This window comes from Ailuropoda melanoleuca, chromosome 2 (genome assembly GCF_002007445.2).
Source record: "Ailuropoda melanoleuca isolate Jingjing chromosome 2, ASM200744v2, whole genome shotgun sequence".
NCBI classification, from domain to species: domain Eukaryota; kingdom Metazoa; phylum Chordata; class Mammalia; order Carnivora; family Ursidae; genus Ailuropoda; species Ailuropoda melanoleuca.
The window spans coordinates 20,828,966-20,839,500 of NC_048219.1; the positions used below are offsets into that span (position 1 = coordinate 20,828,966).

Sequence of the window (10,535 nt, forward strand, 5' to 3'; positions counted from 1 at the left end):
GAGCAATGGAGTGGTGGAGATGGGCTCGGGACAGACAGTCCTGGGGGAGCCATCTGTGCTGGGGTAGGATCCACTGGAGCTGAAAAATTAAACAGCATTTTCAATTAACTTTTCCTCTCTTGTTTGGGGGTGGGCGTGAGGGGGGTGGTGGAGCGGGCTAGTTGAATTTAACCTTTGAAAAGCTGCTGTGGAGACGGGGAGGAGGGAATGACCTTTCTTCCTGAGGCAGGGTTGGGCGGGGGTGGGGAGCAATGGGATTGTTTCCTTAGGCCAGCCAGGGGACCCTCTCCTCTGGTGAATATTCTAAGAAGCTCTTGGTGTCCTTGACCTGAGTCCCACCTGTGTAGATTGGGTTTGTGCATGCATCCCCAGAGGGCACACCCTAGGAGAGGTGGGGGACCTGCATGGAGTCAGCAGGTGGGGTACAGACTCACTGCTGGGCAGTGAGACCTCTCCTCCCTTCAGTTGCCCCCTTAATGGCTATCCCTGTTCTCTACATATCTCCCCTTCTTTTCCTCAAGAAGTCCTGCCTTTTAGTTTCAACTCTTGAGAGGGGTGCCCCAGAACATGGAAGAACACTTGTAGAAGGGATTCTGCTCAGATGGTGTTTGACCTAGATGTGCTCAAAGGCCTTTCCAACCTTGTTCCCATGGCAATGTAGAATATACCTAGACCATAACATGGCCGGAAATCATCGTTCGAGAGTCCAGGTTGTAGCATTCACACATTCCCAGGGCTGTATCCCATGGCCTTGTCCATCTTCCTGGGGCTCTGGGAGCAGATCTTCCTCAGGCTTTGCTGATCTGTTCCTCCCTCGGGGCCACACAGTGACTACACCCCCCCCCAGCTCCTCGTGGGTCCCCGTAGTGAAGACTTCTCTCAGCATTCTGACTACTAGTACATGAAGAACACTGTAGTTTTCAAAAGATTCATGTGAGTCTTCTCTTGATCTGTGGAGATAGGTGGATAGGATTAATCCCTTTTTTATGTTAAGGAAACTGGGACTCAAGAGGGGTTAATTTTGGAAAACTAACCCTTGGAAGGTACATCAGCATCACCTAGAGACCTCTTACAGATTGCCTTTCCATTCCCAAAGATTCCAAAACTTTCACCCCTCCTACAGCTAACTTCACTCGAGTAGAATTGTTTCATGAAATTCTATCTTTTGCATTTTTCTTTAGCCAAGCAAAGCGTCCCATTTATAGGTGAGAAAATCAGGAAAGTCACTTGATTAGCTAAGGCAAAAAAAAAAAAGAGAATAAATCCAATGGTCTCACTTAATTTTTTACCATCCCCTGTCATCAAAGCAACAGGGAAGATGATACTGGAATATTCCAAAGTATTGGAAATGAGTTGTCCCTCAACTCTTCTAGGGCACAGTGGAGCAAAATTTTCCTTCCCAGGCCTGTTCCTTATCTGAATTTCATGCTCAGTTTAGGGCACTATTCCCCAGCCTCAGCTCAGGGCATTCTCCCCTTCCCTGTGTTCAGTCCCTTGGTTCATCAAATGCTCAAACTCTCTTTTTAGGCATCTTAGTGTATACTTCACCCAACTCTTACCCATCCTTCCTGTCTCTGAATTTCGCTGCTTAAAGAAGCCTTTCCTGTCCTCCCAATGTGAGTCTTTTCCTCCAGTTTTACTTTCCCATAGCACTAGGAGAGTATTTAATGTCTCCTCTACTAGACCTTAAGAACTGTGAGATCAGGCATCCTGCCATGTTGCTCACTACTCTATCCCCAGTGCTTGTGGTAGGCACTCAAGCACTTAATACATGTTGAATGAATGAATGAATGAACGAATGAATGAATGAATGAATGAAAGGAGAAAGAGGAAACGTAGCAAATCACAGAGAAAATGAGCAAAATGAAAAACCAAGTCTTTCCAGAGGTAAAATTAAGGACTAAATATTGCTTTGATCTCCAGAAAATTTCTTTAGAACCCCATAATGGAAGCCAGCAAGCCTGAATGGTCCAGAGAACACTTTCAAGGCAAGGGGTGGGAGAAAATGGGAATAATGGTTGAGGTCTTTTGGGCGAGGCAGGGAATGCAGGCAGCTAGCTTCAGTTTTCCCCCTATATTCCAAAGATGCCAGTCCAATTTTGGAGCCTGAGGAAGAGAACGCTGGAAGAACGCTCTGAACTGCATCCAGTTCTGATGCAGAGAAAGAGAAAAGAAAGGTTTTGCCAGCTAGAATAGCTTCGGGTGAGGCCACCCTAGCATTCAGCAAAATAAAAGGATTGTCTTTGGTAGGCAGCAGAGGAGAGGTCCTGGGGCCTGTGGGCAAGAAGACAAACCAGAGGAGATGGCGAGAAACTTGAAGTAGTGAAGAGTTAAAGGGAATAAACATGTTTCACAATATATTGAGGGTGAGGGGCAGGGAAAGGTGGGGGAGAGACCAGCGAGCGTATAGACCGTTAATAAATGAGGAGAAGTGGGAGATTCATCTTACCTCCTACAGGGCAGAGATACTCAGCTCATTTTTTAGATCAGTCTTTAAAAAGAAAAATGACAAAAAGGAATTTGGATAATTAGGAAGTAAATGCAGACGGTGCAAAAATCGTTACTGATAGAAAGCAGGTAGGAGAATACTCAGAAAATGTAAAGGTTTCACAAATCAGCAAGCCAGGATGACATCCATCATGAGGTATTAAGGCTAGTGTTCTGGGAACATGCTAAGCGGGGAGCTGATTGAACCACTTATAATTATGTCTTGGAAAATCATAGAAAGTAAAAAGGGCCATCAGGAGCCTGAGGAAGTGAAACGGATGTGACTTCTAAAAAATGGTACAACAGTCCTAAAAAGGTTCATCCAGTTAGTTTGGAGCTAGATACAGAGAAGGGTGGGGGGGAATCTGTCATCTTCGGGAGGAGAATAGAACGGAGAGCAGGGCGTGCGTGTGTGTGTGTGCATGGACGTGTGTGTGTGTGCATGTGTGTGTGAGTGTGCCTAAGGGCCAAACCACACCAAACAGAATACTACTAAGTGATCAAATTGGAAACAGAACAACAGATGTGTTGTAATGGGTGCACCACAAGTGGCTGTTGTTAAAACAGGTTCAGGTTTTTGCCAGTGGTGTAGACATGTAAGTGAAGACTGCACAGAAAGGGAAAATCAGGGCAGAGAATCCATTCAGGGAGAAGGATACCCTCCCAATGAACAGAGGATTCTGAGCCCATTGACAAGGTCTCACTTCGGATGGGGCGGTGGAGGGGGAACGTGTGCGCTGAAGAAGCTGATAGGGGGATGTGGCCGAGAAATAACACAGGAACCTGAAGAAGTCATCGGTGTGGACACCTACTTCTGCGTGTGTGTGGTGGGGACTGGCTGGGCTTGAACCAATGAATGGGGCGGGGACGGACCCCCCCCCCAGCTCTTCCAAGAGAGCCATAGGAAGGCGGGAAGCCACTTGGGGGCTACATGCGCAACGTTTGGATGCAGAGCTAGAAGGGAGGTGACACTCCGGAGTGGCTGCAGAAGGGGTAGGGAAGTCCTCTACAGGCCGGCCGAGAGGGAGTGGCCTCTCATGGTAATGATCCTAACTGACTCCACAGCCCCAGCGCCCTGCACGCTTTTATAAGGTTAAAGCAACAGCTTGAACCTGTATGGGGTGAGCATTTGTTTCCTTTCCAGATTGCCAGCTAATGAGGAAAGATTAAAGGAGCTAAATCTGTTTAGCTTGGCTAAGTGACGACGGAGGCGGCGGGAGTGGAGCGGCATGCTGGGCAGGCCTGGCCGGGCCAGGGGTGTGATAACTGTCTGCAGATTTCGGGAAGGTGGAACGCCAGGGCGGGAGGAGCGGCTGGCTCAGGTGCTGCACGGGCCTCAGCCTCCTCCCGCGGAAAGACAGGAAAGGAGAGTTTCCCAACAGTGAGCTTGGTGCTCCTGGAGTAGTCCGTTGACCTGAGGGGAAGAAGAGCGCACGGAAGGTCCCCACTGAGCTAAGGGAGGGACCATGCCAACCCTCATTCTTAGCAGGACTGTCCCAATGGGCCGCTTTCATTTTACCTTCTGCTAACAGCGTCTTCGGTGTTCCTGAAGGGTCCTCTCTGACCCACTGCCCCCACCACAGCCGGCGACTTAGGAGAGTTGGAACCCAAAAAGTTTACTCCACTTTCTGGCCTGTGACGTTCTCAGTAGCTAGCTGGTCTGGTGGTTCATAGCCAGGCCAGTCCCTCAGGGTGTCTTCAGATACAGTCTTTCCAAAGCTGTGAGATCAGCACCTGTGAGAAGAGCCCTTCTAGGAGCAGAAAGAACTTGTCCAAAAAGAAGGGATAGGCCCCGGGGTCCCCAAACCTGGACCCTCCTCAGGAGAGCTGGGGCTGCCTCTCGTCATGCTTCCTGTTGGCAATCTCATGGTTAAACACTTAAACAATCTTTCTTTCTCCTCTTTTCTCTCTCCCCCTCTCTCTCTTTCTCTCTTCTTTTCAGAGTTGACAGGGGCCAAATAAAGGCCCTTTTAAAAAAAACACACAAAACAATTTTGTTCCTTCTGAAAGTGATGGAGCGAAAGTGAGTGCAGATTATAGGCCTGTGAGGCGAGGGCCTTCCTGACGGGGGAGAAGCGGTGACATGATGGGAACCTAATGGCAGTAATTGGCCCTGGCTTTGACAGGACCCATATCACAGCTCAGGAAAAGAGAGATGTTTAAAGTAAAAATTTACACAAAATTATATGTTTTCGGGGTGAAAAAGACTGTTTGGATTTCATTTTTTTTCTTCCTCTTCTTCCCCCCAGGGCATGTTTCATGGGTCTTCCTTTGCCGGGTGAGTGTGTGTGTGTGTGTGTGTGTGCACACGCGTGTGTATGTGTAATGTATATGCACACATGGCCATGCATCTGTCCCCCCAGGTATATATATGTGCATTTTATACCTGCGTTGTCCATGCCTTCTGCTTTCTCCCTTACTCAGTCAGAGGTACTGGTTAGCTTTGGAAGTTCCTCTTTCAGAAGTAGAAGGAGCCTACGAGAAGGGAGAAACAGAGAACCGTTTGAGTAATGTCTGAGGCCGCCCTTAATGATTTCGCCTTAGCATCGCTTGTTCAGATCCAATATGTAGAGTCAGCTGCCATCTTGTATGTATCCTTGTGGCACTTCATCCTAAATATAACCAAGTAATAGATTGGGTAATTATATTTGTTTAGTGTCTGACTCCTACCCCTCCAGACTGTGAGCCCTTTGAATGCAGGACTTTGTTTATCTAGTTCAGTGCCCTGTCCCGGCACCCAGCACAATGCCCAGCACACAGCAGGCGTTCGGGATTTGTTCAATGGGTGGCCCAGAATCACAGAATTATGTTGAGACAGGAGCTGTGTTGGAAGACCATACCTTCCTGAGTATAAAATGCTGAGAAGCCAGACTTTTGTCGTGGGTACCAAAATACTCAGAGAATTGATTCTTCATTCCCTATTGGAAACGTGGCCTGACGGGAAGGCTTCCAAGATGGCAGTGAAACTAGCACATGAGTTGCTCATCCCTTGTTCAGAGTAGTTCAGACTTTCTCCACTGTGAGTTGTGCTAGAAGCTCTACAGTCAAACCTCCAACAACTCGTCAATGCTAATGACCACTTCCAATGTAGACTGGTCCAGTGGGGCTTGCAAGATGGACTGCAGCTCCCTGTTTGATCTGGAGGTTAAGCATCATGCATGAGCCAAGCTGAGCGCTAGTCAGCTCTCCATCTACTGCTTAGATTTTTTTTTTAAGATTTTATTTATTTATTTGACAGAGATAGAGACAGCCAGCGAGAGAGGGAACACAAGCAGGGGGAGTGGGAGAGGAAGAAGCAGGCTCCCAGCAGAGGAGCCTGACATGGGGCTCGATCCCGGAACGCCGGGATCACGCCCTGAGCCGAAGGCAGACGCCCAACAGCTGTGCCACCCAGGCGCCCCTACTGCTTAGATTTTTAAAAAAAATATATACCCTTTGACTAAAGTAGTAATGAGATGCATGAATGAAACTAAATCAAATGTTTTCTTCAGGTGAGCTCAAGGTGAGGTCCCGGAATCACAGAATCTCAGATTGGGGGAGTGGCTATACAGGCTCTGAGGTCCATGTTTTATTAGTTGCATGCATATAACCTCTACAATAACCCCTCAAGCTCCAAATGCAAAGATTGTCGTGTCCGGCGGGAGTCAAGAAGTAAGGGGGTTAAGAACTGTGCGAGGCAAGTTTCTCCTTGGGAATGGGACAAAATTAGAAAGGCGGGTCGTAGCAGGGACTGTGCCCGGAAGTTGCTGAGGCAGTGGAAACCAGTTCTGAAAGGAGAGTTCAGGAGACTGGTGGAGAATGGGAATGGATAGGCACCAGCAGCAGAGACGAGGCAATATTCTATGTCCTCTCCATTTTCCCTAAGTGAACTGAAGAAAATTTCAACCTAGGCAAAGTAGAAGTTTCCAAGACCACTGCGGGAATCCAGAACCCTGGGTGGACATCGCTGAGGGTAGGAGAAGGGCTACAGTGGCTAGAATCCAATGGAGTGATGCTCCTAGACCTGCGACAGTCATTGAGATGCCAACTGATGAGAAGTCGATACAATCCAGGGGACAGTTCTAAAATAACATTGGGTGTGGCCCATGTGCTCAGTATGGAGTCAGGTACAGTAATAGCAAGTGGTGTAAATGAGTCATAAGTTTCACGCGCTGTAGGAGGAGATGAGGACAAAGGGATTGCTTATGGTCAGAGTACAGGTTCTGAAAAAAAAAAAGGAGGTATTTGGGGTTTTAGAACCATCTATTTGTGCCAATATTTATGGAATGCCTACTCTATTCCAGGCATCCCGTTTGGTCAAAGCCCTCCAGACCTACTGTTTAAGTCACTTCCCTTTTATTTTCCCTTTATATGCTGAATCGAGATTGTGAGTAAGGAAAAAAAAAAAGTGGCTGGCATTCCATGAAGGAAAATCGCAAAATATGAGAAGGCTCTCTTGGCAACCTCAGGGTTCTCTGAGCTCTGTAGATGCTCCAAGAGTCTAAGGGAACAGCTGCAGCTTACAGAATTTTCCTTCATTTTGGCATTTAGCACAGAGATGATAACCTTGTCCTCCTATATTACCTCCGTGTAGGAATATTAAAATTGTAAATTACATGCATTTTCCTAAAATACAGTCCTTTCACTGGGATCTGGAATAATGACTTGGCTGCAGGTGCCTCTGGGTACCACTTGGCTTGCCAGTCAGTGCAGCGCGTTGATCTGAAGATGAGATGCTAAAACCTTCCAGCCTGACTCCCTTGGACGTGATCTTGGCTGTTAGAGCATACCCTCCTAACAGGATAGCAAAGGAGCTGTGGGTGGTGCTTGCTTTTTCACTCGTCTAAACTTTTTGCTTAAAATTGTGGAATCTCAGAGCCTTGGAGGTCATGTGACATTTCTCAATAGACTGCCTGCCCTAAGTTAAATGCTGGAGATACCGAGATTTAAAAATAGTTCCTGCTTGGGGCGCCTGGGTAGCGCAGTCGTTAGGCGTCTGCCTTCGGCTCAGGGCGTGATCCCGGCGTTCAGGGATCGAGTCCCACATCGGGCTCCTCCGCTGGGAGCCTGCTTCTTCCTCTCCCACTCCCCCTGCTGTGTTCCCTCTCTCGCTGGCTGTCTCTCTGTCACATAAATAAAAAAAAATAAAAATAAAAATCTTAAAATAGTTCCTGCTTAAAGGAATTCATAGTCCACGGAGGAGACAGCCCAGCTAGAGAGATCATTTCAATATACTATGATACATGCCAAGATAGATGTCTGAACAAGTTGCAGCACCACCTAGAAGAAGCAGGCACCAAAATCAGCTAGAGACCTCGAAAAAGCGTCACACAGTTGGCAAAACTGTTGAATGATTCTTTTGGGAGAACACAAGTTTGATAAGCAGCGGAAGAGCACAGGGAGGGGTGCTCCAAGCAGAAGGCAGAGCGTCATTGTTGAAAGCATGAATTTTAATTCGACCAATCCCGACCCTGAGTTCCTTAGCAGTTTCTAAGAAGTTCACTCTCCTCACTTTTGTGACAATTGTGTGCTTGGTATAGGGACAGTGAGAAAGGGAAAAGGCTTGAAGAACCACGAAGAGAAAGGAAGGTGGGAATAAATTAGAGGGAAAGAGGGAGAGAGAGGAAGGAAACTGGTATTTATGGAGTGTCTGTTTTATGCCAGGCAGCTTTACCTTATCTCATTTCGTGGTATTGCTCCCACTTTAGAAGTGATGAAAATGTGCCGCAGAGAGATGAATGAATTCCTTCACCCTCCCTTCACTCTTCCATCCTCTCCCACCCACCACCCACCCCCGTTTCCACTCTAAGTCTACCTCAGACCCTTCTCTGAAGCCCCCCGCCGGCTGTTGACTACCACCACTTGGATCTCTGACAGACACTCCAACTTACCTGTCCGGAATGCTGCCAGTAATTCCCCCTCCCCCACATCTGCTCCTTCTCCACTCTTCGCATGCCCCCTCCCCATCCATGTGCTTGCACAGGAAACCAGAACCACTCTTGACCGTTCTTTCTTGCTCAGCCCCACATCTGACGCATCACTCAGTCCTGACCATGTCACCTCTAAGACTTCTCTCAAGTGCATGCACTTCTACCCAGCTTCTGTCCACCACCCCCAAGCAGGCCGTCATCACCTGTCATCTGGTATGGCTGAAATAGTCTTACTTGATTTCTTTCTTCCGTTCTTGTTACCTCCCAATCCAGCCTTTCCACCAAGCAACCCAGAAATCTCTTTAAGATGCACGGCCCCTCATAATCCCTAACCCTGCCAGACGTGCTCCCTTGTCTGCCCTGACCCTCCCCTCACTTTGGGGGTCTTTGCATCCCACCTACCTCTTCACATGGCTGGGTCCTAATGCTTCAGGTCTTAGTTTAAATGCCATTTCCCCCAGAGAACTCTTCCCAATCTAATAAAAATGTCTCCTATTTTTCTATTTATTATCTTTGTCTCTCAGTGTTTATGATGAATTGTAGTGATAAGTGTGTGTGTGTGTTTAATGTCTGTCTCCTCCACCAAGCCTGAGTTCTGTGCGGGGAGTACTTTGTCTCATTAGTTCACCACTGAGTCATCGCCGCCTTGCCCCGTGCCAAGCATTGAGTAGGCATTTAATATTATATTTTAAAATATTATGTTTTGTTTAAAAAGAATATTAATTGAAACTGGTTCAGGACAAGGAAGAGCTTGGATTTTTATTTTTATTTATTTATTTTTTTTGGCTCACCTCTTCCTGACACCAAAGCCCCAGCACTTTCCTCTCCACCATCCTGCCCTCCTGTGGGTGAGAACCAGCATGGACAGGCAGGCAATGTGTGGTCTTCCTGGAGTTCTTTTCAGAGACAGGATGGAGAGCCTTCAGAAATTTAATCCTGACGGACAGTGAACTCTGTGAAAGCAGGGGCCATGTCCTCACTGCTTAGCGAAGTGCCTGGCACAGAGTAGGTGCTCAATAAATGATGAATGAACAAATGAACCATGAGCAACTCTTAAGTTTCTACTATGAACCAGTGGGTATAGGTACTGTTTACTGAGGTGGAGAGGGGAGAGGAGAAGGAGGAGATTCACTTGGGGGCGGGGGAGAAATGAAGAGTTGAGTTTCAGAATGACCTGCACAGAAAGCACAATCAACAATAAGCTTGTGTTTCAGGAACAATGAGCAGATTATCTATTCATTTATTCATTTATTTGACCATTCATTTAATCGACAAATGCGTGCTTAAAGTTTAGTATATGCCAAACACTATGCTACATGCTTAACATGAGATAATAAGTCAGATAAAGTCAAGTAAGGGAAATGGATAAGCAAACAGATTAAAACGTAGAGTAGTTATGCCATTATAAAAATGAGCACATAGTTCTGTGGGACTTCAGAAGTGGAGGCAGAAAGACTTTCTGGAGAAAGTAACATCTCACTTGCATCCTGAAAACTGGAGGAAGAAGGTGCCAGCCTGACTAAAAGCCAGAGAAAGGGTGTTCGAAGCAAAGGAAGTAGCATGTGCAAAAGCCCAGTGGCAAAAGAAAGAAAAGCATCCAGGGAACTATAAATAATTCAGCAAGTGGGAATCATGGTGTTGGGAGCAGGGTGCTCCGTGGAAAGTAGTAAGAGGTCCGAGCCACGGACGACTTCAACATTCCGCCTCTCTGTCTCTCCGTTCAGAGAGAATAGATAATGCTGGAAGTCGAGTACAGGTGTTAGCAAAGTTACTGGGGCTCACGGTGATGTGTGTGAGGAGAAAGTGGGGTTGGAATCATAACCTTGCACCAAGTTGGTAAGAGCCTTATTTGCCATAACAAAGTGTATGACTTCTGGGGGCAGTTGGAAACCATTGAAAGCTTTAGATCGAGAGGGGTGGTGGTGGTGATATGATCAGATACATCCCTTAGAAAGATAACTCATAGCTAGTATGAAAATGGATTAACAGGGACATAACCAGGAGCCACTTTCTGTCATATTTTCTGTCAAGAAGACATTCTTCAGGTTGGAAAAAAAAGAATGGTAAGAAAATACTGAAGTCCGAGATAATCTGTGTCAGATGTGTGTGTGTGTGTGTGTGTGTGTGTGTGTGTGATTG

General features: G+C 46.9%; 1 protein-coding gene across 3 annotated transcripts in view; it reads left to right on the top strand.

The window, feature by feature from the left end:
- The window catches only part of RNF220 (ring finger protein 220), a 216,699-nt gene that overhangs the window by 84,685 nt on the left and 121,479 nt on the right, over nt 1-10,535 (top strand). The gene's annotated exons all lie outside the window — the stretch shown is intronic.